Raw genomic sequence first — 7,281 nt, forward strand, 5'->3', positions numbered from 1 at the left:
TTGGGGTGGGTATGGAGCTTGTCTCATTCAACATTCTACTCCCTGCAGGGACACCTTCAAAGTGATAGCAGGTTGCTCAGGGCCTTATCCAGTCAAACTTTGTGTACCTCCAAGGATGGAGACCCTTCACCTTCCCTAGAAAATGTGTTCCCATGCTGCATCCCTCTGGCTGTGACATTTTTATCAGCTGTACCAAGCTGGTGTTTCTCACTGCAGTGTGTGACTGGTGCCACTGCATGCCCTGTCACTATGCACCTCCGGTAAGAGCCTGGCTCCAATTCCTCGGCCCTCCGAGCTGCAGGCAGCAATCACATCTCCATGAGTTTCCTCCAGGCTGAACAAAGTCCCTCCATGTCACTATGCACTGCAATTGCTTCCATTCAGAAGCAAGTGTGCTTTTATTCTTGGCTAGAGCTTTACAGATTTGCCTGTCCTTGTTTCCACATCAGTGCTGGTAGCTTTTCAGGACTGGCATGCAAGACTGTACTTTGCTTTCCTAAATTAGAGACTCTGCATGCTGGTAGGAAGCCAGCAGGAGATGCTTCCTCTTAGGCGGGTGACAGTGCCAATCAACCTACAAGTAGTACTGGGTGTCTCTATGAATGTGTGGCTCCTGGCAAGTGTAGGACCTGGGGCTCCTCTCGTTCCCAAATACTGTCTTTCCCAAAATGCTGCAGGCCCCAACTCTTTGCTTGGAAATCTGCCTGCAGTTAGTGCTGCCTGAGCTGTCTCAGTCATAATGACTGAAATAGATGTAACCTTGTTTCCAAGGCATGCTGCAGTTATGTAAAGCATGAAAAGACTGTTCATCTCTTTGTGAAAGGCAATGGGAGTTCTTTACAATTTATTCGGGTCCTTACTCTGGAACTTAAAACTTACAATGTTAATAGAGACTCTATCCTGATAGCCTTTAAAAAAGAAGGAGGATAGATGACCTTTGTGGCATGTGCTGTAAGTTTCTGCAGTGCAAGAAACATTACAGCACCATTTTTGGGAGAGAAGAGATGAATTTCTGGCAAAGGAGCAAGACTGAGTGAAACAAGCTGCATATGCCATGCAACCTTCTCTCCTCAGTAGCAGAGACCTGATTTTGCTCTCTGATTTGTTCAAATACAGTAAAGTAACAGCAGAATCCAGCAAAGGATAGACCCTTAATTCAGTAATATAAATGTGCCCTTTATTCTGCTTCAGTATAGATCACCCTTATCTATATATTTGACATCCAGGTTCACTTAGTCCAGGGACCATTGTGTCAAAGAACTATAAAAGAACATTCATTGTGATTTAGTTTTGTAATTAATCTGAGGTCCTTGGATCTAATTCAAGGCCATCTCAATCTCTAAGTTTTTAGAAGAGTTGTTCCTATTTTATACCAGCATGTGTTAAAGAAAATATTGGCCTCTTTTCCTGGAGCTGGACTTGTGCAATGCTTACATGTAAAAATAATCCCACTGAGACCCCCTTAGCTGCTTTGATTGCAAAAAGCCAAATGTTCCTATCTACTACACAGCAAGAAAAGGAGCAAAGGGCTCTGCAAACTGGAAGAAAAGATAAGACAAAAGCACAGATGAGATGGGAGAGAGCTTTGCCCCATATTCCTGGTGAGTTTGCAGAATTTCTTCCATATTTACACTGCAGTTTGATATCTGTTCAGAGGAGCCAGCCAGCAGTCCTTGGAAAAGGCATAACCCTTAACAACCAGCACATATTTCAGTCCAAGTTAATGCTTCTTGCAGTAATGTTAGTGGCCCCTCAGTGCAGCTGCAATTGCCCATTGCAGCACAGAGCAGCAGCAAAGCAGCTCTGGCAGAGAGGATTGTTAAGGGCAGGACTTACTAGTTCTTGGGATAGTGAGCAACAGCAAGACAGTGACACTGCCACGATGGACTGCCAAAGCCCTACTGGCTGGAACAGTGCCCTTGAGCCAAGAAGAGCCTGTGCCAGGCTCCATGGCTATGGGGAGGTGAAGCTGAAGTCTCCTGAGCAGCCGCAGTGCACACTGTGTACCCCAGCTTATCATTAGTTGCTGCAGGGAAGTCTCAGATTTGCAGCATGAGTCAGCTCCATATCTCTCCCGCTATCACAAACCTCTTCCCTCTCCAGGAAGATGCTTTGGGTTTATGTCAGTTTGCAGAGAATTTCAGATAGCTTCTCCTTTCTACAAAGGTAGAAATGTAGGAGGCATTTCACCAAGATGAGCAGGCACTAGCACAGAAGCAGAGATGACTCCTCACAGTTCCACAAGTGCTGAAGTCTGACTAGCTTTTGGCTGGCAACTAGGAAAAAAATGAGAGATGTGCTTTCTTTGCCTCATTTTGCTCTCAGGAAAGATCTTGAAAGATCTAACTTCAGAAAGACTGGAAAACTGAAGAAAAGAGACAAGGGAGGCAGAATAAAGATGGCCCCAAACTAACTGTTTACTCTCTCCTCTGTGATTCATTCCAAGTCACCCATCTGACCCACAGACAGCCCCTTCCAGCATTTTCCACTGAATAAAGAATGCTCAGTCATCTACAGTTTCCTCCCTCACTGTGTGAGTGATTACAGTCCAGAATGGAAACATGAGGCCTGTCATGGCAGGGATGGTGAACAGGGGAAGCTATCTGCTACTGAAACAATTTAAAAAAAAAAAAAAAAAGAAAAGAGAATCTGCCAGATAAGACATGAACACAAGAGTCATTACTTCTCTGAGAAAAGCTACCTGTGTTTCATCTGCTATCTTAGTAATGTCTGAACTATCTCTAAAGGAAAAGATGGAGTGTTAGCATACAAACAAGAAAAGGATTAAGCTTTGTGTGACAGAAATAGGAGACTCAGACTTTTGTGCCAGCACACAGTAGTGACAGTCCTTTGCAACTGCCCTGTTTGACATCAACCCCTATGTGTGGTCTGCCCTGTGTGTGGACATCACTAGCCAGCTGGCCATGAAAGGGGGCTGACAGCCAGACAGATGTATCTCCACTGTAGTGGCCTTTGCAGAGGTGGCTGGAGCTGGAAGGAATGCACAGAAGTGGAACTGCTTCTTCTTTTCCTTAAAAAAACACAAACAAAATGGGAGGTGTTTGCCTTCCTCTCCCTTTTCTGCATCTGGAAAGAGACAAAGGTAATATAAAATCTGGATCAAAAGGATAATAAATTTTCAGCTCCAATGAATTATCACTATCATGAATGTCATTATTTTAACTTAATGACGCATCTGAAAGAAACTACTAAGTGTGCACATTAATCTCTGTTAGTGCATGAGTGCATGTTAGAAAACAGGGAATAATCTAGCCAGTCTTCCTTAAATTTATAAGTCTCGTATTTGGAAAACCCTTCAATACTCTGAGCTTCTATATGCAGACTATAACATTTATTGTACCATACTGTATTTTACTCCATCTTAACACAGTTCTGCAGCAGTCAGCAAAGAGTCTATTCAGAGATCTTCCCAGTAACAAATTTTCCAAAAGGAAATTCATTTTCCAGGGTCATTTTAAAAATATATTATATTCCAAGCTGTTAGAGGATATTTTTCTTTGAACTGATTTCAGTCTTTGTTCTCCAGCAGCCAACCCACTTGCAAAGAGTATTTCCAAGACTTGTTATTCACATGCGAGATGCCAGCAGCACTGCAGAACTCACCGAAGATGTGGGATTTGGAATTGCTTCCCCAGGAGACTGACCCTGCCTCCATAAACGTGCCATTAAAGGTAACTAATTACCTCCTGCATTTAGCAATCTGCGCACAGAAGGAACGCTAACCTTGAAGGCTCTCCATTTTATTCTCTGGGAATATTTGAGCAATTCCAATTTGCAGCAAAATTTCAATGACTATGGAAAGATGCGTACATAGATTAAGCAATTGCTCAGGAGCTAAAACTGTTTCTTTTCATTCTCCGGTCAATTCTCAGACCCCTTTAAGTGATGAAAATAGAGTTGCGCCTTGGGATTTAAAATTATACCACATGATGCAGATTCAGCTAAAAATGCTTTAGCTGCTGGACCATGATGTCATGTAAAGCACATGCCAATTCCCTGAATGACTGCTCAACCCTTAGACAGGACATTTCTTTTTCTAACTGTGATAACTGACTATGGGTAATGAGTGATTCACGAAGAGAGCAGCAAGCACTGTGTCATGGCAGCAAGAAAGGCTAAACCTGTTTGTCCCATGGATGAGTTTGTTCCTTTCTGCTATCTGCCAAGGGTGACAGATGAAACATTGTGTTAACCTGATGTAATTAAAAGATAGACCTAGGGGGAGACAGTACAAGCGACAGCTGTCAAAACATAGTTCAGGCACAATATTTAAGCATCTCTTATCAGTGTTTATTCATTCATAGGTTGTACTAATAGAGAAGAGCTTGTGTACAGCTGTAAATGCATGTCTGTACTTGGGAAGACAAACAGTCCTCCCAGGTTTCTTACAGAGCTGTGCAGCACTTTGGTGCTGGTTGTTAACACACCAGCTCAGTACTTCGTATCTAAGACTGCCTCTAGACATTGTTTTATATTTGCAGTGTGATGCATCACAGAAGTGGATCCCAAAGATTCTTTGCTCAGCAGTCCTGTTTCTCTATTGCATCACTCACACATTTGAGGACCCAATGGACTTCAGTCAGCAAAAATCATCCCTTTGGATATCTTCAGCTTAGACCATTTCTGGCTTGACAGTGCTGCCTTTGTAGTTAAATACAAGTACTACAAATGAGGAGTGTTTGGTTGGATTTTACTCTTTGTAGCAGGGACGTTCAGAAAAAACATTGCCCTGTCTTACAATGGTAGCTTGGGTGATTACTTGCCAGCCATCAATTGACAGGATTCATCTCAGTTTCTTCAAGCTCAGTTCTTAAGGAGAGCTATAGGATTCAATCCATATTGAAAATAAGTCTTCCACATTTCAGTCTGAGGAACAAATTGTAGTGTCTGAGCCACTCCTGTGGCTCCAGTCTCAGGGAATCCTTCCAGGTACCCTATACAGCCCAATACAGGGAAGTGATATGTGATCCACTTACAAACTGCACGTGACTCAGAAACCACAGGTTTGCCATTCCTATTACAGTTCTACTCTGTGACAAAAAAGCCATAGGTTATCCTTAGATGGATGAAGCTAAATGTCGTACTGAGCTATATAAATAGATTGAAAGAAATTTCTAAAACTTCTGCTCCATGAAATGCTGGTAAGGCAAGGTCTGAATTATTGCATCCAATTTTGGTTGTCCACTTCAAGGAAGAGATCTAGAGAAAGTGTGCAGCAGGTTATGATCAAAGGGAGGGGAGAGATTTAATCTGGAAAAGAGAAGGCAGAGGGGCAACTCTAAGTTTCATGTACATAAAATGCTACTGCAAAGCAGGGAACTGACTCTTCTCAATGCCTGTTGCAGTAGAACAGAATTAATGGCTTCAACTGCACAAGGGAGATGCAAATTTGACATAATGAAAACTTTGTAGTGGGAAGGTTACTTTAGCACTCGAAAACTGTGGAGAATGTGGAGTCTCCATCAGGGGTTTTTAAGAAGAGATTAGACAATCACCTACTCAGAATAGTTAAGGGGAGTGGATTCAAGAAGCTCTCAGAGTCTCTTCTGATCCCATATTTACAGTCTGAGAAAAGGTTTTTCGGTTTGGTTTAGTAACAACTGTCTGGTTCAAACTCCTGCTGGCAGTGATGACATTCAAGAAAAGTGATGGGTAAAATATCTCAAAATGGGTGTTTCTACATTTACTTGCATACTACTATGATCACTGAAACTCCTGAGTGGTTTCCCTTTAATTTTGTGATCACAATAAGGTTTAGACACACACACATACACATAAGTATGATACAGAAGGAATTAATGATATGCTTTTATAGCACAAACATTTCATTTGAGCACACACGATTCATGGTTTTCCTCATAATGATCTCAGTTCCATAAGTCTTGCTCATGCAGGTAATCCCCTTAAAAGTAATGGTACAGAACCCATGAAGGAAACAGTACAGCTCATCAGAACAGGAGTCAGGACTATAAGATTTGCAAGGCCAAGGGACCAGTTCATACCAGTAAGCTACTACTCTTGCATGACATCCTTGTAACTACTGGCAGCTGGAAAAAGGAAGATGTTATCTGGAATGAAAATCAGAGATTACTCAAAATTTATTTTCCTGCTGCCAATGAAAATACCAACATAGGAGGCCAGATTTAAAAAAAGAACATGTGTCAATATGCAGATATGCATGTGTTATCTTTTAACACTGAGCGTTCCCTGCTGCTGTATGTAATTTAAAGATCTGTTGCCATCAATAACTTATCTATCCAGTCTTGCACTCCATTACATCTTACTGTTCTTATTTTCAAGGACAGTTTCACATTTTATACATATTTTTGTAAGGGAAGTCCCTGCTGTACTTTTCCTCTAATGCTTTATTTTCTTCTGAACTTTTGACCTAACTATAAAAGGAGTTTAGGTTACAATGTTTACTGAATGTATCAAGACAAGGTCTAATCTGAAACTTCTTCATCATTCCTTTCCCACACCTGCTCCCCTAGGCTCCACATAAAACATCAGGATTAAAATTTTTGTACATGATAGTACAAAGTGAGTCACTCTTTGGAAACTCTTTCTGCAGTTTTAGTGGTAGTGTGATGTGCCTTCGCAAAGGCCAGACCAGAGGAATCTCTGGTTTCTGCCTCCCATTTGCCCATGCAGCACACGTTTCAGTACGCATTACACACTGGCAAGGGATCTTCTGGTCTCAAAGCATAATTCCCACTGTGGGCATTAAATGAAATGAGCAGGTGGCAAGAAGTTCAAAGCAAGTGAGAGATTCTTGATGATACGATACGTGGTTAAGCTGCAAAGCATCCTAGCACAGGAATACATGTAAAAGTGTATGTATGTTCAAAACTGGAAAATTCCCAATGAAAAATCTGTTAAGGATTCCTGAATACAAAGTTACCACCATTGCCTAAGGGAGTACCTGAGTCAAAAATCTCTGGATCCTGGGGGAGAATTCTGTGGAGGGGTCACTACAGGCTTGCTCTGTTCTTACATTCCTCCTTAGGCTTCCCCATTTGGCTATCTCCAGCAACAGGAATAGGTGAACCTTTCATCTGACTTGGGTGGCTCTCTGCATTTTCTTACATAAACTGCCTGTAGCTGATACAGGATGGACTCTGCCCCATACATTCTAGTTTCCCACTTGCAGATTACTGTCAGCTACAAAGCTGACAATATAATGCAGACCCCAGGGAATCTCAGGTACCAAGCATAGGACCTACTTTGCGCCAAGAGCGCAGCCTCTCCCATGCTTCCAGC

This window comes from Manacus candei, unplaced genomic scaffold, assembly GCF_025592945.1.
Source record: "Manacus candei isolate 608988 ecotype Guabito, Panama unplaced genomic scaffold, ASM2559294v1 h1tg000017l, whole genome shotgun sequence".
Lineage (NCBI taxonomy): Eukaryota > Metazoa > Chordata > Aves > Passeriformes > Pipridae > Manacus > Manacus candei.